The sequence below is a fragment of the Rattus norvegicus genome, chromosome 19, assembly GCF_021556685.1.
Source record: "Rattus norvegicus strain SHRSP/BbbUtx chromosome 19, alternate assembly SHRSP_T2T, whole genome shotgun sequence".
Taxonomy (NCBI): domain Eukaryota; kingdom Metazoa; phylum Chordata; class Mammalia; order Rodentia; family Muridae; genus Rattus; species Rattus norvegicus.
The window spans coordinates 15,762,155-15,783,594 of record NC_141552.1 but is presented as its reverse complement, the minus strand read 5'-3'; the positions used below and the strand labels follow the sequence as shown (position 1 = coordinate 15,783,594).

At 44.0% G+C, this 21,440-nt stretch overlaps 1 protein-coding gene and 1 pseudogene across 3 annotated transcripts in view; one reads left to right on the top strand and one right to left on the bottom strand.

The window, feature by feature from the left end:
• Nucleotides 1–10,476: 10,476 nt before the first annotated feature.
• LOC147998868 (DNA-directed RNA polymerase II subunit GRINL1A pseudogene) lies at nt 10,477–11,771 on the bottom strand (annotated as a pseudogene).
• Nucleotides 10,743–21,440, top strand: part of LOC147998836 (uncharacterized) — a 924,038-nt gene continuing 913,340 nt past the window's right edge. For all 3 annotated transcript variants that reach the window (XM_087595571.1, XM_087595569.1, XM_087595570.1), the window contains exon 1: nt 10,743–10,804. The gene's annotated coding sequence lies outside the window, so the exon portion shown is untranslated. The remainder of the gene's footprint in view (nt 10,805–21,440) is intronic.

The window sequence follows — 21,440 nt, the reverse complement described above, 5'->3', positions numbered from 1 at the left end:
TCTTTTTGGTTGGGAGACCTTTAATGACTGCTTCTATTTCCTTAGGAGTTATGGGGTTGTTTAACTGGTTTATCTGTTCCTGATTTAACTTCGATACCTGGTATCTGTCTAGGAAATTGTCCATTTCCTGAAGATTTTCAAATTTTGTTGAATATAGGTTTTTATAGTAAGATCTGATGATTTTTTGAATTTCCTCCGAATCTGTAGTTATGTCTCCCTTTTCATTTCTGATTTTGTTAATTTGGACACACTCTCTGTGTCCTCTCGTTAGTCTGGCTAAGGGTTTATCTATCTTGTTGATTTTCTCAAAGAACCAACTTTTGGTTCTGTTGATTCTTTCTATGGTCCTTTTTGTTTCTACTTGGTTGATTTCAGCTCTGAGTTTGATTATTTCCTGCCTTCTACTCCTCCTGGGTGTATTTGCTTCTTTTTGTTCTAGAGCTTTTAGGTGTGCTGTCAAGCTGCTGACATATGCTCTTTCCTGTTTCTTTCTGCAGGCACTCAGCGCTATGAGTTTTCCTCTTAGCACAGCTTTCATTGTGTCCCATAAGTTTGAGTATGTTGTATCTTCATTTTCATTAAATTCTAAAAAGTTTTTAATTTCTTTCTTTATTTCTTCCTTGACCAGGTTATCATTGAGTAGAGCATTGTTCAATTTCCACGTATATGTGGGCATTCTTCCCTTATTGTTATTGAAGACCAGTTTTAGGCCGTGGTGGTCCGATAGCACGCATGGGATTATTTCTATCTTTCTGTACCTGTTGAGGCCCATTTTTTGAACAACTATATGGTCAATTTTGGAGAAAGTACCATGAGGAGCTGAGAAGAAGGTATATCCTTTTGCTTTAGGATAGAATGTTCTATAAATATCCGTTAAGTCCATTTGGCTCATGACTTCTCTTAGTCTGTCTACATCACTGTTTAATTTCTGTTTCCATGATCTGTCCATTGATGAGAGTGGGGTGTTGAAATCTCCCACTATTATTGTGTGAGGTGCAATGTGTGTTTTGAGCTTTAGTAAGGTTTCTTTTACATATGTAGGTGCCCTTGTATTTGGGGCATAGATATTTAGGATTGAGAGTTCATCTTGGTTGATTTTTCCTTTGATGAATATGAAGTGTCCTTCCTTATCTTTTTTGATGACTTTTAGTTGGAAATTGATTTTATTTGATATTAGAATGGCTACTCCAGCTTGCTTCTTCTGACCATTTGCTTGGAAAGTTGTTTTCCAGCCTTTCACTCTGAGGTAGTGTCTGTCTTTGTCTCTGAGGTGTGTTTCCTGTAGGCAGCAGAATGCAGGGTCCTCGTTGCGTATCCAGTTTGTTAATCTATGTCTTTTTATTGGGGAGTTGAGGCCATTGATATTGAGAGATATTAAGGAATAGTGATTATTGCTTCCCGTTATATTCATATTTGATGTGAGGTTATGTTTGTGTGCTTTCATTCTCTTTGTTTTGTTGCCAAGACGATTAGTTTCTTGCTTCTTCTAGGGTATAGCTTGCCTCCTTATGTTGGGCTTTACCATTTATTATCCTTTGTAGTGCTGGATTTGTAGAAAGATATTGTGTAAATTTGGTTTTGTCATGGAATATCTTGGTTTCTCCATCAATGTTAATTGAGAGTTTTGCTGGATACAGTAATCTGGGCTGGCATTTGTGTTCTCTTAGGGTCTGTATAACATCAGTCCAGGATCTTCTGGCCTTCATAGTTTCTGGCGAGAAGTCTGGTGTGATTCTGATAGGTCTCCCTTTATATGTTACTTGACCTTTTTCCCTTACTGCTTTTAATATTCTTTCTTTATTTTGTGCGTTTGGTGTTTTGACAATTATGTGACGGGAGGTGTTTCTTTTCTGGTCCAATCTATTTGGAGTTCTGTAGGCTTCCTGTATGTCTATGGGTATCTCTTTTTTTAGGTTAGGGAAGTTTTCTTCTATGATTTTGTTGAAGATATTTACTGGTCCTTTGAGCTGGGAGTCTTCCCTCTCTTCTATACCTATTATCCTTAGGTTTGATCTTCTCATTGAGTCCTGGATTTCCTGTATGTTTTGGACCAGTAGCTTTTTCCGCTTTACATTATCTTTGACAGTTGAGTCAATGATTTCTATGGAATCTTCTGCTCCTGAGATTCTCTCTTCCATCTCTTGTATTCTGTTGGTGAAGCTTGTATCTACAGCTCCTTGTCTCTTCTTTTGGTTTTCTATATCCAGGGTTGTTTCCATGTGTTCTTTCTTGATTGCTTCTATTTCCATTTTTAATTCCTTCAACTGTTTGATTGTGTTTTCCTGGAATTCTTTCAGGGATTTTTGCGATTCCTCTCTGTAGGCTTTTACTTGTTTATTAATGTTTTCCTGTGCTTCCCTAAGTGTGTTCAGGTCTTTCCTGAAGTCCTCCAGCATCATGATCAAATATGATTTTGAAACTAGATCTTGCTTTTCTGGTGTGTTTGGATATTCCATGTTTGTTTTGGTGGGAGAATTGGGCTCCGATGATGGCATGTAGTCTTGGTTTCTGTTGCTTGGGTTCCTGCGCTTGCCTCTCGCCATCAGATTATCTCTAGTGTTACTTTGTTCTGCTATTTCTGACAGTGGCTAGACTGTCCTATAAGCCTGTGTGTCAGGAGTGCTGTAGACCTGTTTTCCTCTCTTTCAGTCAGTTATGGGGACAGAGTGTTCTGCTTTCGGGCGTGTAGTTTTTCCTCTCTACAGGTCTTCAGCTGTTCCTGTGGGCCTGTGTCTTGAGTTCACCAGGCAGCTTTCTTGCAGCAGAAAATTTGGTCTTACCTGTGGTCCCGAGGCTCAAGTTCGCTCGTGGGGTGCTGCCCAGGGGCTCTCTGCAGCGGCAGCAACCAGGAAGACCTGTGCCGCCCCTTCCGGGAGCTTCAGTGCACCAGGGTTCCAGATGGTCTTTGGCTTTTTCCTCTGGCGTCCGAGATGTGTGTGCAGGGAGCAGTCTCTTCTGGTTTCCCAGGCCTGTCTGCCTCTCTGAAGGTTTAGCTCTCCCTCCCACGGGATTTGGGTGCAGAGAACTGTGTATCCGGTCTGTTTCCTTCAGGGTCCGGCGGTGTCTGTGGCAGGGGTCCTGCCGCTCCTGGGCCCTCCCCCACGGGAGCCCAGAGGCCTTATACAGTTTCCTCTTGGGCCAGGGATGTGGGCAGGGGTGAGCAGTGTTGGTGGTCTCTTCCGCTCTGCAGCCTCAGGAGTGCCCACCTGACCAGGCGGTTGGGTCTCTCTCTCACCGGGTCTGGGCCAAATTTTTCTTTAAATGTCTGTGCCATGGCAATGCTATACCACACACTAGTTTTTCACTAAATAATACATTCATAGAGATCACCGTGTGATCTAATATTTTGTAACATAACTTAGTAATGTTCTCTCTATTATAGAAATCAAGTTCTCACATGTGTATTCTGGTCTTTTTCTGTCATATCTGAGTACATCATCATGGGAATCCCAAGGAACATCAAACCTGGGCTTTTGAAACTGTTGCATGTGGCCAACTGGGAATCAAAACCACCCAGGAGACTACGGATACTTGACACACATCAATTCCCCTCCCTATTTTCATATAGTTTATGGGAAGAGTTCACCATTGCTGACCATGTTTCATTATCCAACGTGCTACTAAATAGAACAGTTGGGGTAAAGGAGGTCACCCACAAAGCATAAACACCCATCTCAGATAAACATGTATGGTTCATTGAATCTAAACATCAATGAATTTCAGGACACAATTAAATGTCGAAACCTAAGGATAATAGATAGTGAAGAGAATTAAGATTTCTAGTTCATAGGTCCAGTAAACACCTTCAACAAATCATAGCAGAAAACTTCCATAAGGTAAAGAAAGAAAAGACCATAAAGGTACAACAAGCTTACAGAACATCAAATTAATTATACCAGAAAGAATTCCTCCATTCACACAATAATTAAAACACTAAATGCACAGATCAAAGAAAGAACATTAAAAGGGGTAAGGTATTGAAGAGCTAAATTTCAAAAAGTCAGTCACAAACAAAGTGCTTACATGCCTGAGAGAATTTGAGATAGGGTTCACCGACCCGGCTATCAGCCCCCAAGGACACTGGCCATCTGGAGCCACCCCCTCCCCTTCCTTCACTCCCTGAGGATGAGTCATCCCCCTGCTGAGTGAGATGAGTCACCCTACCCACATTGCTGAGATGCTAGATTACACGTATTCTTTGCTGATGTAACTCCGCACTAAAAGTAACTGTGCACCATTTGAATCAGCCAATCATGTGTAACAGCGCGAAATCCCCTGGCTTTCCCTATATAAACCCCTGCCTTTAGAGGCTCGAGGTCGGCTCCGTGAGATACGTGTCGTCCCGAGATCTTGTTAATAAAGCTACCTCTTGTTGTTACATCAAGATCGGCTATGCGTGTTTCCTGGGGCAAGCCATAAGGAGACTGGAGGGAGTGTCTCCCCAAATTTGTGGTTCTTTCAGTATAAACATCCAGTAACAAAAAAAATTCAGACGTATCTGAATTACACCAGACTTCTCAACAGAGACTCTAAAGGTCAGAAAATCTTGGGCAGAGCTAATGCAGACACAGGCTCCTATATCCAGCATAATCCTCAATCACCATAAATGGAGAAACCAAGATATTTCTTGTCAAAACAAATTTAATGAATAATTTTTTTTTCCGGAGCGGAGGACCGAGCCCAGGGCCTTGAGCTTGCCAGGTAAGCATTCTACCACTGAGCTAAATCCCCAACCCTACAAAACCAAATATAAACAATACTTTTCTCTAAGAAAGCACAAAAGAGGATAATAGGAGGAAAACTCCAAGACAATAAACTAAACTATACCCAAGAAAAACCAAGAAATTAATCATCTCTCAATAATTTCAAAAAAGAGAAGCACACAAACATAATTTCACCTATAACCAGAAAAAGAAGAGAATGCAGCAATCATTGGCTTTAATATCTGACCAGATCCTCTTTCCCTAATCCCCAAGCTCCCAGGGGCCAAACTGCCAGCCAAAGTGTATGCAAGGATGCTCCATGGTTCAAGGTGAGGCCTATTGCCCCACCAAATGCAGATCCTAGAGGTGTGAGGTGGGGATGGATATGTGTGGGTACAGGAGCACTGTCACATAGGCAAAGCTGAGCAGAAATGGAATGTAAGGTTTGATGAAGGGAGTGTGGAAAGTAGGACAATATTTGAAATGTAAATAAATAAAATAACTAATTAATAAAAAATAGCCAAAAATAAAATAACAAGTAAAAAGGTAAATGAAAATTAAACCAAACCAAACAAACAAACAAACAAAAACTCCTGTAGTGGATTGGCCTAATGCTGCTTGTATTTTAATGCTAATTTGTAGAACTCAAGACTGGTTAACCCCAAATAACTGACCCTGCTCCCAGTTAACTGTGATTATAAAGAAGCCAACAGCCAACAGCTGCACAGCAGAGAGATGGGGGAGGTGAGCTTTGAGGGCTTTGCTAGAGAGGATCATGAGGAGGGAAGGAGGAGGAAGAAGCTGACATAGTATAAAGGAAGAACATGTGTGATGGAGAGGAGAGAAGAAGAGGACAGCAGCCATGGTTAAGGGAGAGGAGAGCCTGGTCCTGAGGGCTGTCCAAGGGGAACAAAAACAGTCAAGATGCTACACAGTCAGTAAGAGCAGCTCTCAGGCGAGCAGAGATCAGCAGAGACCCCAGACCAACAAGCTACTCAAGCATAACTCTATCCAAACTCCCTCTCAATATCCCGGGTCCTCCATGGGCCTGGCCTCAGCGTGTGTCCTGCGTCAGCACATGTGTCTGTCTCAGCTGACATCACTCTGCCCATCAGCCCGAGCCCAAGGAAACAGCGAGAAACCACACAGCCCACCAGAAGGGTTTTTGCTGTGGTTCTATGAAGTCCCAACAAATGCAGCTCAACTACAGAATGCAAGGCAGACCAATGCATGTGTGTCCTTAGTGCAGAACCCTTCATCACATGTCCTTTCACATGCGTGCTTTAGCAGAACATCCTTTTACCTGCATCTGCCTCAGTGAAACATTCCTTCACACATCTGCCTTAGCCTTTCACCTGTGTCCACTTCAGGGAACCACTCCTTCAGGTGTAGAATTTCTCTAGATTAGCAAACCGCATACAGAACATTCAGAACAAAACAAGGTGTGTGGTCAGCATGTCCTTGAGCCAAGTCCCTTCTCCTCGTCAGTGACAGCAGGCCTGTTACAGCAACAATATGAAATGGCTGGCAGGCATGGAACAAAATGGCAAAGGTATTCTGGGGGATGTCACACCGTACCAGCCAGCAGCTCAACTGAATTTTTAAGTTTTGATGGTACAAGTGAATATACTTGACCTTCAAAAACTGAGAGAGCCCATTATAGTATGAACTATATAATCTAGGCCAAGACCACCTCTAGGGCAAAGGCCCTCAGCCTGTGGGTCGTGACCCACACAGGGTCTCCTAGCAGATAGTTTACACTACAATAAAGATTCATTACAGTAGCAAATTTACAGTTGTGAAGTAGCAACAAAATAATTTTGTAGTTGGAATCCCCACAGCATGAGGAACTGTTCTAAAGGGTTGAGGCCATAGGAAGGTTGAGAAACACTGCACTAGGAAATTATGTTTTCTTTCTCTTTCATATTTTTCAGACAGAATCTCAAATTGTAGCCAAGATTGGCTTGGCTTGGAACACGTGTGTAGTTCATGCTGGCATCAGTCTTATGGCAATTCTCCTGCTTCAGCCTCCTACTCAGGAGCCTACCAGGGTGAGATCACAACCACGGGTAATGTGATTGCTGTTCTTGGCTGTCAACTTGAGTGTACCTGGAATTAACTAATGCCAAATGGCTTGATGCCCTGTGAGGGGGAGATCTCTCTCTCTCTCTCTCTCTCTCTCTCTCTCTCTCTCTCTCTCTCTCTCTCTCTCTCCTTCCTTCTTTCTGTTTTCCTCTCTTCAACCCCCTCCTTTTGGTCCTCCTCCTCTTCTTTGGTTTTTTTGAGACAGGGTTTCCCTGTGTAGCTCTGGCTGACCTGGAATTCATTTTGTAGACCAGGCTGGCCTTGAACTCAGAGATCCACCTGCCTCTACCTCCTGGATGCTGATGCTAAAGGCATAAGCACCATTGGATTTTTTTTCTTAATTAAATTTTCTGAAGCAAGAAGACCTACTTGTAATCCAAATCTTGGAGATCAGAAGATAAAGCTTTAATTCAGATCTTTTGAGATGGAAAGGCCCACCTCTAATCTGGACCACACCATCTTTTTTCTTTTTATTTTTTTCATCTTTATTAACTTGAGTATTTCTTATTTACATTTCGATTGTTATTCCCCTTCCCGATTTCCAGGCCAACATCCCTCAACCCTTTCCCCTCCCCTTCTATTTGTGTGTTCCCCTCCCCATCCTTCCCCCATTAGCGCCCTCCCCCCAACAATCATGTTCACTGGGGGTTCAGTCTTGGCAGGACCAAGGGTTTCCCCTTCTGCTGGTGCTCTTACTAGGCTATTCATTGCTAGGTATGGAGTTGGAGTCCAGGGTCAGTCCATGTATAGTCTTTGGGTAGTGGCTTTGGTTGGAATTGTTGTTCATATGGGGTCTTAACCCCCTTCAAGCTCTTCCAGTCCTTTCTCTGATTACTTCAAAGGGGGCCCCATTCCCAGTTCAGTGGTTTAATGATGGCATTCAGCTACGTATTTGCCGTATTCTGGCTGTGTCTCTCAGGAGAGATCTACATCCAGTTCCTGTCGGCTTGCACTTCTTTGCTTCATCCATCTTATCTAATATCTGTATAGGTATGGGCCACATGTGGGGCAGGCTCTGAATGGGTGTTCCTTCTGCCTCTGTTCTAAACTTTGCCTCCCTATTCCCTGCCAAGGGTATTCTTATTCCCCTTTTAAAGAAGGAGTGAAGCATCTGCATTTGGTCATCCTTCTTGATTTTCATGTGTTCTGTGCATCTAGGGTAATTCGAGCATTTGGGCTAATATCCACTTATCAATGAGTGCATACCATGTGTGTTTTTCTGTGATTGGGTTACCTCACTCAGGATGATATTTTCCAGTTCCATCCATTTGCCTATGAATTTCATAAAGTCATTGTTTTTGATAGCTGAATAATATTCCATTGTGTAGATGTACCACATTTTCTGTATCCATTCCTCTGTTGAAGGGCATCTGGGTTCTTTCCAGCTTATGGCTATTATAAATAAGGCTGCTATGAACATAGTGGAGCATGTGTCTTTGTTATATGTTGGTGCATCTTTTGGGTATATGCCCAAGAGAGGTATAGCTGGATCCTCAGGTAGTTCAATGTCCAATTTTCTGAGGAATCTCCAGACTGATTTCCAGAATGGTTGTACCAGTCTGCAATCCCACCAACAATGGAGGAGTTTTCCTCTTTCTCTACATCCTGGCCAGCATTTGCTGTCACCTGAGTTTTTGATCTTAGCCATTCTGACTGGTGTGAGGTGAAATCTAAGGGTTGTTTTGATTTGCATTTCCCTTGTGACTAAAGATGTTGAGCATTTCTTTCGGTGTTTCTCAGCCATTCGGCATTCCTCAGCTGTGAATTCTTTGTTTAGCTCTGAGCCCAATTTTTTAAATAGTGTTATTTGTCTCCGTGAGGTCTAACTTCTTGAGTTCTTTGTATATTTTGGATATAAGCCCTCTATCTGTTGTAGGATTGGTAAAGATCTTTACCCAATCCGTTGGTTGTTGTTTGGACCACACCTTCTGCTGGCAGCTCATATCAAGGACATGGAAGAAGGAAGTTTGCTATATTAATTTGCCTACTTCTTCAGGATTCCTGCATGTACTGAAGAGCAGCTGAAATATCCAGCCTTATGGGGTCCAGGAGTTGCCCCATAAACCACACAAACTCTGACCTCACTTAGAGAGGGATGGTTTTTTGAATGCTCACCCTAAGACTGATCATCAGAGACGTAGCTGAGAATTTGTCAGGCTACGACCCTGGACATTTTTCTAAGTCAGCTTATAAAGCCTAAATCTGTGAGCTCATAGGCAGGTGCTGGAAGGGCTGTCTGGTTGTCAGCCCTGACTCAAGCCATTTTAGACAACAAAGGTTCATACTGACTTTTTATCTGTTTAAAGATTTATTTATTTATATATAAGTACACTGTAGCTGTCTGCAGACACACCAGAAGAGGGCATCAGGTCTCATTACAGATGGTTGTGAGCCACCATGTGGTTGCTGGGATTTGAACTCAGGACCTCTGGAAGAGAAGTCAGTGCTCTTAACCATGGAGTCATGTCTGCAGCCCTCATATGGACCTTTAATTTTATTGGTCCTACATGAAGCTTATAATTATGAAATTTAAGATTAAGAATATTAATAAAAAATAATGCTTATGCCAATATTACTCTGGGACTGGTATGCCAACTCCATTCAGGCTGTGTATGGTTATCTCTTTTCCTTTGTAATTTTATAATTTGTCATTTCAGGGTATGGTGAACTCTTTCAACAAACGCTTGTCCTTGTGGATGGTATTCTATACCAGTAATATGTACAATATGGTATCATTGACAAAATGGTTTTTATTTTTGCTCTGATTGGTATTTTATTTCTCCTTTACAAATTCCACATAATAGAAAAAGGCTTTTTGATAACATTGTTAACTTTGCTGGAAATGATCATATAATCATTTGAAACAGCACAAATGTGCACATACAGGACTGAGGTTTCTGCAGCCTGTAAACACCTCTGTGGGTTTAACAAGGAAAAAAAGCAATTAACTGACAATTCAACTGTAACTCTTAGAAAAACACCGGTTTCCTTACCAAGCACGAGTGTCCTCTACAGGGACCTATCATCCCAGATGGCAATGAGTTCAAGCCTAGGGCAGCCAGTAGCAGCTCCCCACACCAGCTCAGAAGACCCTCCCCACCTAGCACTTCTTCCAAGTGCTCCTTAACCTCATCACAGGTGACAGCAGTCGCCCCAAGAGAGGACAGAGCAGCAGACACAGTGGTGGTGGTTCCCGAGTGTTGTGTGCGGCATTTCATATCCAGCGTCTCAGGAACGTGTCCATGCAAGCATGCGTACCATTCTTTAGACTGCTCCCCTAATTTCTTGAGTGAGGGGACCAGGCCTTCCTAATTCACTTTAGGTGCCTGGAATAACAAAGTATTTCACCAGAAGGGGTGTAAGCAGTGCTATCTGATAAGAATACGAAGAAGGAAAAAGCAGATATCTTAAAGAAAACGTGTGTTCTACTCACACTAAAATATCAGACCAATGCACAATATACTGCAAAACTGTAACACAATACGGCCAAACACAATGTTCAAATATTGAACTGTTCAAGCATGTGAAGATCATCTTCTGAAAGACAAACTGGGTTCTTATTTTGTAGCTACCTTTGTGTAACTTCAACTGCTGTCCCTCAACAAGGTCTGACACTGTCTTGGTACTTGTTAGGAAGTTGGATGAGACAATTTAAGCTCAACAGTCAACTCCCGGGATCTCCCAGCGCTCATTTTCAGCATTCGTCCGAGGACTGGGCATCATCTTCATCCCTCACTTCTCGGTATCTCCCTGAAGACTCCCCTTCTGGATTGTAGCTCTGCATTGTAATATTCAGTCTCTCAGCTAGTTTCTGTGCTGCGAGCTTTGCCCGCATCTTCTCATAATTCTGATTCTGCTCTTTCTGCAGAGCCAGAGACTCTTCTATGGAGAGCAGCTGTGCAGGCAGGGGGTGGAGCAGAAGAAGGCGAGCTGCTGTGACATCATCAAGATGCTGCCTAGCCCTGCGTCTCTGCTCTTCTGAGGAAGCAGGAGACTGAGCCCTCTGACAATGACTTGTTGAGTCACTCTGTTGTGTGGGTAACACATTGGTCTTAAACTTATGAGGAGGGGGCACTGGGTTTCTAGCTCGCATTTCTAGCACTGTCATGTAATGAGGCTTCTTAGGAGTCTCACTCTGCACTTCTGGAAAGTTCTCAGTGCTGGTGTTTTCTTCTGAGGGTTCAGTCTGGTCTGCAGTTGTGATCTTTTGCAATTTAGTGATAAACAGACTGTCGACGCTGCTGGAAACCTCTTCCGCTTGACTTGAATGCTGGGGGAGATGTTCATTAACTTCAGATGGGGGAGCCTGGGCTGTGATGCGGACAGATGGGCTGGTACTCACTGTGCAGCCAGTCTCCAAAGTCTCTTCATTGCCTTTGTGAGTGAGCTGTTTGGTCCCTGTGTTTCTGAGGTTGTTTTAGATGATTCAATGTCTACTGACGAACATTCAGGAACTAATGATGAAGTATCAAGCATCAGGTCAGAATTCTGGGCCTTGTCTATGTCGGTATCAACTCTTGTGGTTGCTTTATGCCTTAGCTTACAGTCATCACTAACAGGATGAAGTAGTTCAGTTCTCCCTCTGACCTCTTCACTTTCTGAAATGGCAGCTTTCAGTTTGGCAGTGGTGTCTGAGATCTTTTTACCTTTGTCGGGCAATTTGCAAATGAATTTTTCTTTGCCCAAAAGTCTCTCCTGGCGCCTCAACCTCTCCTGCAGCTCCGCCAAACTCTGCCGCCCCACGTCCTCAGGAACCGGGGGCTCGAAGCCTCGGGGTAGGGAGCACATTGTGCATGGGCTGAGGCTGGCCCCGCAGGCAGGGTTCCCCAGCAGGGCCCATGGAGGTCGCAGGCTCCGTGGCTGCGGCAACTCTGGAGCACGTGCAGGAGTCGCCATTTTCCTGGAAGAGCCGACAAAATTGTTTAAATTGATAAGAAATATATGTTGGTCCATAATCAGTTTTAATTTTAGAAGGCGGTCCCATAACAGCAGAAGTTTCCAATAGATGCTGTATAACATGAGCAGTGCGTACTCCTGGCAATGGTGTAGCCCATACAAATATTGAAAAATTATCTCTGCTTACATGGATATATGAAAGGCGACCAAACTCAGAAATATGGGTTCCATCCATCTGCCACGATGTATTAGGTTGCATTCTTCTGGGATTAATTTCAGATGGAATACATTTTATAAGTGAAGGCTTACAAATACCACAATTAGCAATAATTTGTTTGGCTTCAGAATAGGGAACCTTATATTTAATATGCAAATATCCTGCATTGGCATGATTATGACTGTTTTCTTCTGGGGTAGCAAATGCCACTAATTGATCAACCATATGATTGCCATGTGTTAAAGATGCTGGCAATCTTGAATGTAATCTAATATGTGTAATAAATATTCTAGAGTTTCAGAATAACAATAGTCCTTTAATATGTGAGAATAACATTTAATATAGGCTTAGATGTAGAAACAACAGCAGTTGCAATATTCTGTACTACTCCTACAACATAAGCTGACTCGGCTATAATATTTTTACATCATGAGTAAAATCCGGCAATACATTAATTACTGCTAATACTTCATTTTGTTGTACTGACCCAAAAGAAGATTCTTGCCCCCAAATTTTATCTTTGGTCCAATAAGCCATCTGTCTTAGATCTTTGGTCTTAGAGCCATCTGTAAACACAGTAACGGCAGATGGTAATGGATCAACAGAAATTAGTGTATTTATTACATTTTTTTTTGTGTTTTTAAGCAATCCCAGAATTTACTATGGGGAAAATGAAATTCAGTATTTCTAGTGTAAGGAATCATGGCTAATTGAAAAACTTCAGACGTCTGCATTAAATATTCCACTTTATTTTTGCTTAATGAGAAAACAAAAGCAGCACAATCATATCCCCACAGTGTAACAGGTCTTTGTATGCCTTGCTGAATAATGAAAGAAATTTGTTCCTCATATATTGTTAATGTTTTGTTAAAGTTAAATTTAATATATATCCATTCTAAAGGCAACTCATCTTGAGCTAAAGTGCCTATAGGATATTCAAGAGTATTTCAATGTATAATTTAATAACTCTATCTGGATCAATACGTGCCAAAAATGCATCTTTCCATTTTCAGAGAAGATATACTTACATGCCTTCATATAAGCATTAATATCCCCAGTCTCCTTTATAGGTAATTATGCTCTCCTATACTCTTCATTAGCATTTTCAAAAGCAAGCATTTTCAGCAGTTGTCCTCTAGCTTCCTCTCCTACCATTGTTCTTTCCAATGTTAATTTTAGTATACATAAAAACTTAATATATGGTTCATAGAAAGTTACTGCCTTTTTCAACCAACCACTATCATCCTTTATAATAAGTTGGTTGGGCCACACCTTGAACCGATGATAGACATTGTCCCAGGATAGACATTCTTTATCAGCAGGTCTCAGGGTAGAACTGGATATGTGACCCTGTTCTACAGTACTGTCCAGAGTGGTAAATGCAGCTTCTGAAGAGGAATGCAGGCCTGGCCTCTAGACCTCCACCTTCCAGGCCTGTCTGGAGAGCCTGATGCCCTGGCAAAAGAGACTCCTTCTCTCCAGAGGAGCACTGCAGTCAAATGACATCTCAGTGATGAAAACTATCAGTCCCCAAAGGCATGCCACTGAGCAGAGATAGCCTCAGTCATGCACCTCTGCCCATCCCCAGTTCCTCATGTCAATAACTCAACCCTTTCATGAACTAGATGGCAATACTTGAGGCAGGATGATCAGTAGTTTACTGGCCAATCTGGGCTCTATGAGACACTCTCCCTGAAATCAGAGCCAGCAGGAAATTCAGTATGAAAGCTCTTTGTAGCCAAGCTCAACAACCCGGTTCAGAGCCTGGGACCCCACACGGTAGGATAAAGTGACTCCCATGCTTTTTCCTCTACCTTCAACACTCATGCTTTGGAATGCACACCCCTACAATGAGATCAATACACATGGAATAAAAATTAAACAGAAAAATTAATGAAGACAATGCAGACAATGTTTTAAAGGATCCTGGGAGTCCTCACTCTGCACTTCCCTTTCCTTTGCCTTGGGAACATCACCTGCACCAGAGGCTGAGACTTCCTGCAAGAGAGAGAGGAGAGATGCACTGTTCATTCCGCTGGAGCTGTGCAAAGACCAGAGCCACCCGCCTTTTTCTGATAGTGGGAACTGGGCCCAAGTGTGGGGTGCTCCTACTAGAGGCACCACAAGAAGAGGACCACCTTCCTCAAACCTTCCTAGAAGTCAGAGCACTGGCTATGGACTTCCCTCAATCCTCAGAGGACTCTCTTTCAGTGATGGCTCAGAGCCTCTTAGGACAGAGAGGGACCAGAGCTTCCCCCCAAAGCAAGATCCCGGTCTTATCTGACAGGTATGAGGGCTTAGGGATGGGACAGAGGATGTGACAAGGTTACATGTAGCACAGGGGCTAGGTTAATAAAGAAATCAAAGAGGAAAGAAACCTGGAAGATTCCTCATCTGTTCTTTTTTGCTCTATTCGTAGGGATGAGGTGGCAGTGTGGGGTAGAGGACTATGACACAGCACAGCCTTCTCTGCTCATGGTGAGCTTTCTAGGCTGCCTGGTCACTGTGACCAGCATCTTTTCAACTGTGCCATTCTACTACCAAGGCTGACACAACTGGTGGACCATGTAGCAATAGGACTGTACTGACTTAGGGACATTTGGAATCACACAATGATCATGTGTCACAGATGGGTTTCTTTTTTTAGAAAAGGATTAAAACAAAAACTATTTTGTCCATATGAGTGAGTACACTGTCCCTGTTTTCAGACACAACAGTAGAGGGTAGAAGATGAGATTAGAAATGGTTATAAGACACAGTGTGGTTGCTGGGAATTGAACTCAGATCCTCTGGAAGAGCAGTCAGTGGTCTTAACCACTGAGCCATCCCTCCAGCCCCAGTATATTGTATTTTCAATATTGTTTGTTTTTATTTCTTTTCTCACCTATGTCTGTATGGAGTTTCTGTGAGTACAGGTACTCATGTGCTTGTGTAAAGGTCAGGGACAACCTGAGCACAGGTCCTCACCTTCTACCTCTCCTCCATGGCTGTGTATGCTAGGCTAGCCCTTCCCCCTAATCCTAGAGACTGTCCACTTTAGGCTCCTATCTCCCTGTGGGAAGTTCTGGATGACAGACACTACTGCATCCAGGTTTATGTGGCTTCTAGGGACCTAAACTGTTGTTGGGCTTGTTCAGCATGAAAATAAACACCATTTCACAGCCCTAGCTGGGCCAGGCAGCACACAGGTCTTTGCTGCTCTTGCAGAAGACTTGAGTTCAGTCTCCAGCACCCGAGTCAGGTGGCTCACAACAACCTGAGACTCCAGGTCCAGGGACTTCCAAGCTCTTCTGGATAAACCTACATGGCAAAAGCAGGGCTGGGAGCTGGAGGCTTCTGGTGTTGGCTTCTCCCTGCAGTAGGGGGCAAATCATGGGCATGTGAGGTAACATGGAATCCTGTAATTCTACAAAGTGCAGAAGCTCCTGATGTCCCTCATGGTGCCCTAGAGCCTGTCCACCACACATGGAGGCTTCAGGAACATGGTCTTTTCCTGACCTGTGTGCACTGTGCATCCTCACTCTCTACCCCCTGCTTTTTGGGGTTGGAAGTCTCAGGTGTAGGAGGCGCCTACCATAGGCCTCTTCTCTCAGCATTTCAGCATTTTACCCACTTGCCCTTCACCAAGCATACTTTGCTCTACACAGTTACCTCAGCCTGTGACCCTCATCCTCCAGACTCTTGTGAAGCAAACACCCATGGGTGTGCAGCTCTCATAGTTAGCCAGGCTAAAGGGGAAGGCAGCAAATCCTTCATGAACTCTACAGCTCCCGAGGCCTAGGAAAATGTCTATACCGGGGCTAAACTCATGCTGACCTGTAAGACTACATTTTTCCTTTAAACAGAAGGATGTGTGGTGGTGGTGGCACAGGCCTTTGATCCTAACACTTGGGAGGCAGAGGCAGACAGATTTCTGAATTCAAGGCAGCTTCCTCTACAGAGCTAATTCCAGGTCAGCTACACAAAAAACAACACTGTCTCCAAGAGTAAAACAAAAAGAGAAAGAAAGAAAGAAAGAAAGAAAAAAAGAAAGAAAGAAAGAAAGAAAGAAAGAAAGAAGTGAAAGAAAGAAAGGAAGGAAGGAAGGATTCATATTTTGTATACAATGAGATGCCTGCCTGTCTATACCTGAACCACCATGTTAACTATAACTCTTGTCACATCTGTATTAATTCAAATACTGAAGGCCAAATGGTTAAATCTTAATGACTATACAATTGGGGGGTGGTGCTGAAGAGATGGTTGGTTTAGTGGCTAAGAGCAGAAGACCAAGGTTCAGTTCCCAGTGTCCACATGGTGGCTCCTATTAACCTGTAATTGCAATTCTAGGGAATCAGTCTGGACTTCACGGGCACCACACATACCACATGGTGCACAAGCATTTATTAGGTGAAACACTCAGGCCCATAAAAATAAGTATATAAAATATATGGTTAACAGACACTGTGATTCAGGAAGTTCTTAGTGACTTTGGTTATCATTTCTCTCTCCCAGAGACCTGTCTTCCTCATGCTCAGCCTCCCTGGCTTCTAGGACATTCCCTAGCTCAGTGGAGCATGAAGTACTCAACACCATAAGCCAAGCATTGCAAAGCCATCTGCACCTTCACTGCTACACCTTCTCCATGGCTGTGTCTAAAGGGAGAGACTTGGAATCTCACAGATGCAAGGCCAAACCTGTTGGGCTATGTGAGCCCAGCCACCCAACAGTCAGATCTACTCCTGTCCTTGGCTATGGCATGAGGCTCTTAAGACAAATTAATCTGAAGGATCTCAACAGCTATGCTGTTAGACCTCTCATTGCTCTGCCCGACCTACAAGCTCCTTTACTGGCTCAAATTCACACCTGAACTCCTCTCCTGCCTCAGCCACCATCAGCTCTTCTACTCCTCTCCACCTGTGCTCTGAATAATCCACACTAAGGTGGACGTTAACCTCTTGTGGACTTCCAGATGTATGCTTGTGATTACTCTTCATTGGCTGTTTTGTATAGGTAGGCGTGTTCTTCTAGTCTCATGCAGAACACTGCTCACACATTTTGGATCTTACAACACCCTCTTGATTGAGAATCCTGATTAATGACTGACTGAGCCTTCCATGCCTGAAGTCACCCTCTGTCTCCCAGTCCAAGATGAGAATCCCCACCCTAACCCCTGGTGTCCAGTTTCATTTCAGAAGCTAGACTCTGCACTGCCCATTACCTTTTGGTTCTCTGCCTCTAATTCTGTTAAATAGTTCCTCTCTTCTTTAAAACAAATTCATTTTGTTGTTTATTTTTTGAGACAGGGTTTCTCTGTTTGGCCCTGGCTATTCTGACAGGCTCTCTGTAGATCAGACTTGTCAGGAAACCAGATATCTGCCTGCCTCGGCCTCTTAAGCACTGGGATTACTGGATTGTGCCAGCATGTTTAATTAAAAATTAATTAGTGGCAGTGCATGTTGGCACATGCCTTTAATTCCGTCCGTTGGGAGGTAGAGGCATTGTGAGTTCCAGGACAGCCAGGGCTATAAATTAACACCTTGTCTCAAAGAAAACAAGCCAAAAATGAAACAAAAATGTTGCAATATGGTCTTAGGTATGTAACTGAGTCTGTTCTTGAACTCTGAATCCTCCCACTTTCACTCAGGTGCTAATCAGCAGGCTTCTGTCTTGACTTTCACTGAGCACTCAGGGCTGCCAGGACTGTTACCTCTCCCAGTGTAACTCCTGACTCTCTCATCAGCATCATCACAAAACTCCTGCTAAGAATTAAGGAAACCTGAATTCTAAGGAACAGTCGGAGCTCCAGTATTTCCAAAGCTCACTCTAATACAGATGGATCCTATGCTGAAGTAAAATGGTCACAGCTGAAGGTCTTAATTCCAGGACTTGGGACAGAGGGGTTGGAGGATCTTGAATTCAAGATTATTTTTATGTTACAGTGTTGCTCAAAGCGAGTTGGGCTGCAAGATACCCTGTCTCAAAACTATACCAAACACACCTAAAATGAAACAGAGGAGTTTGAGTGGGCACAGATGGGAAAGCTCGGCACTTTATGGCTAAGCCACCTGCTGCCAGCACCAAAGTCCATGCACAGCCCCAATTCTGAGCTGTGTCTGGGACCCCACTTAGGAGCACGCACCAAAGTAGCTCAGATCCAGGGCTTTTGGTCTAAGAGGAATTCAGGCAGTCACACTTTGGATGCCAGTTCTCCAGCTCAACTGCCTGTCAGCCCAGGATCTGGTCTTAGTCATGGCTTGGCACCCCTAAATTCCTCCCAGCTGTGCTCTGAACTCACCCTGTGCCCCGTTCTGATGAATCTGCCATTCTCCATGGGAGTAGCCTCAAGAAGTCCCTCACATCTGAAGCACCACTCTGAGTGCACTAAATACTGCAGGGGAGGGGCGTGGCCCGCAGAGCACCCACCCCTTTCAGCTGTAGAACATTTAGCTCTAGAGTGAGCACTGCTGTGCATTGTGGAACTTAAGCAGTATCCCAGCCTTGGCCTGGGAAGAGCCGTTGACACCCACACTTTATGGGGTGACATTGTCTCCTGAGAATAGAGTCAGGTCAGGAGCAGCAACTGATGTTCATGAGAGACAAACTTTCTTCACCACCTGCCCATGCTGGCCCTAGGATCTGGGCTTTTTGGGTGACATGAGTGCTGAGCCCCCCAGGTAGATGGGTTTTCAGGGGTCAGGTGGTTATTGTCACCAAAGGTATCCACAAGGATAAGTCATACTGTACTAATTCCCATATTAGATCCTTTCTCATGGGTCACAGAGGTCGTGCTGGGTCCTAAATGTGGACCCAGGTTCCTAGCACTTTTGAAGAGACTGGTCAGGGCACAGGCTTCAGGACATTTTGTTTGAATTATTTTGGGGGATTTTATTTTTACTGTTGGGGGCAAACCTAGTGCTGCCATGTGCTGGCAAAAGGCTTTGCCACAGCTGTAGATCATCCCTAATTATAAACTCCTAAATTCTCCCAATCCTGGAACTTTCTAGGTCCCTCACATGATGCAACCTTTGGGGGATTCCTCACATAGAATCATGGGGTGGATTGCATCCCAAAGAGAGACAGGGGGAAATGTTCCCCAGTGTCTGCCTGTGGCTGTGGTGATGAGAGTGGATGTAGTGACCAGTGGATGGCAGGGCCCATGTGAAACCCTTTTGGTTTCCACTTGAGTGGAATCTTTACCATGCCTTTTTTTTTTTCTTGAAACACAGGTTGGCCTGGAACTTACAGTCTTCCATCACTCTGACTCAGTTTCCCATGACTGGGATCACAGGCTTAAATTACTATGCCCATCTTTCTTTTTTTGTATTTATAAATCTTCTAAAAGCCAGAAAGATCTAGAATTTAAAATTTTGCGGTCCAAGGCATTTCCAACAGGGGATTCTTGACCTAGGAGTGTCCAGACCAGTGTTTATTGTGTGGCTACTTCATTCCCATAACAGCTTATTTTTGACAAAGAGTTCCAAGGTGTGATGTCACTGGGCATCAGGCAGTGTCCCAAATAGCAGCACTGACTCAGGTTGTAATTTAGGCTGGAGAAACTTACTAGGACCCTTGTAATCCTAGCACCCTGGGGCCTCACATGTCCTTAGTCTGATCTAGTGATGAATCAACTGCTCTTGAGGGTGGATTGGAATTCTAGTCACTGTGAGGCAGGAGCATTAGTATCCTACAGCCACTCTGGGCTCCATAGGAAGACCCTGTTTCAATAGTAAAGGGGTCACCTGCGAGTTCTTACTGTCTTCCCTGAGGCCTTCCTGCTGGAGTTAGAATAGCTGTCTCACCAAGTTGAAGTAGAGGGCAGAATGTTGGTGCCTTCTATAATGAGGACTAGTAACAGATAGTCTATGGAAATTCTAGAAAGTTCTACAGGTATTTATGTCCTGTGCATGGGAATTGCTGGCTTCCCTGTGTCCTTTGCCTTTAATTTGCAGTCCATGGGGCACCTGGGAATGTCCCAAAACCAGGCTGCACACAGGGCTTGTCCCATGATTCTCACTTGCACCCAGTGCCTGCCTGATTGTCATAAGTCTGACAGAGCCACTGTATGCTCACCTGACACCTGCAGATAGCAGTATATGGGACCCTACCATCCCCACACTGCCCATCAGTGTCTACAATGTCCCTATATGGCACTGAGATGATCTAAGCTGCTTCTGGCCTATGTGCTGCATCAGAATCTGACCATTCCTAATTTCCTCCTCTCTCACCCACACTAGAAGCCCTGTACCCACACTAGCCCCAGCTGGCCTGTTGCCTACTGACATCTCATGGACTCTGCCCCAATCCCCTGCCCTGCCCTGCCCTGCCCTGCCCTGCCCTGCCCTGCTGTGCCCTGCCCCAAACCCCTGCCCTGCCCTGCCCTGTCCCAATGCCCTGCCCTGCCCTGCCCTGCCACAATCCCCTGCCCTGCCCTGCCCTGCCCTGCCACAATCCGCTGCCCTACCCTGCCCTGCCCTGCCCTCACTCAGCTGACAACGTGGACATCTCAAGACAGTCAGTGGACAATGGCTGACACACTTGTCTGGAGACTGGAAATGTTTCTCGATCTTGGAGAGGAAAGAAGGACCCTCCAACTACACTGTCCTCTAAGGAAGTTTATTCAGGTGAGGGATGACAGGGACTGTTTTGTCTCATGTCACACATGTCAGTAGAAAATATCTTAGGTATTGGATGGCGCTGTCAGCATTAACAGAACAAAGCACATAGTGTTGGGAAGGATAATAAATTATGAGTCGAATTAGAAAACCCCAAGTCTCTTCCAGGTCCTAAGAGGGCAAAAAATACCACCAAACACAGCATTAATGTGATAGGTTGGTTAAATCTAGTTACTAGATTCTAGTGTGATAACTATGACCCTTTTTGTGTCATGCTCAGCTTATAATGACTAGAGGACTTAAGCTTGAGAGTCACCAATGCCTCTCCCTTGCTTCTCTAGCTGCTGAGCATTGAAAAGCACTAATGAGACAGCATCTGTTTGCAGACATACTGGATTATTCTTCTTCACTTTATCTCTCTGAGTCACCTCCACTCTCAGTAAGTCAGTTTAATTCCATAAATTGTAAATGAGTCCCGTGGAAAATATACTTTCTCAATACGATCACAGATTTCCATGTAAAAGGTGAAACATGAACTATCCCACCTAAGTTCTGGGCTTGCACAGACCTGCTCTGCAAAAGAAACATGTGGTCACAGCTGCAGTCTGCATTCACTATGGATGCTCTTGAGGACCTCCCTAAACTGCATAGATTAAGATAATTATCTTGCTTTCTATCAAAAGAATTCATTATGCCAAGTTGGCCTGTAGAAGGAGGCTAGTCTCTTCTGTATTTTATCAGATGTGCATAATCTATATGATCATCGATAGTAAGTGAAAGCTCTGTTTGGAATTGAAACTGAGTGATGCTAGAGGATGATGCTGAATGCACAATGAGCAGTGGAGGCACCAGAGCCCAGTGTGGATGCCTAGCAGGCTACCACATTGAGCAGGCACCCCTCAACCACCTGTACATACAAATCTCCTGAGATCTCTCTCCTTAATG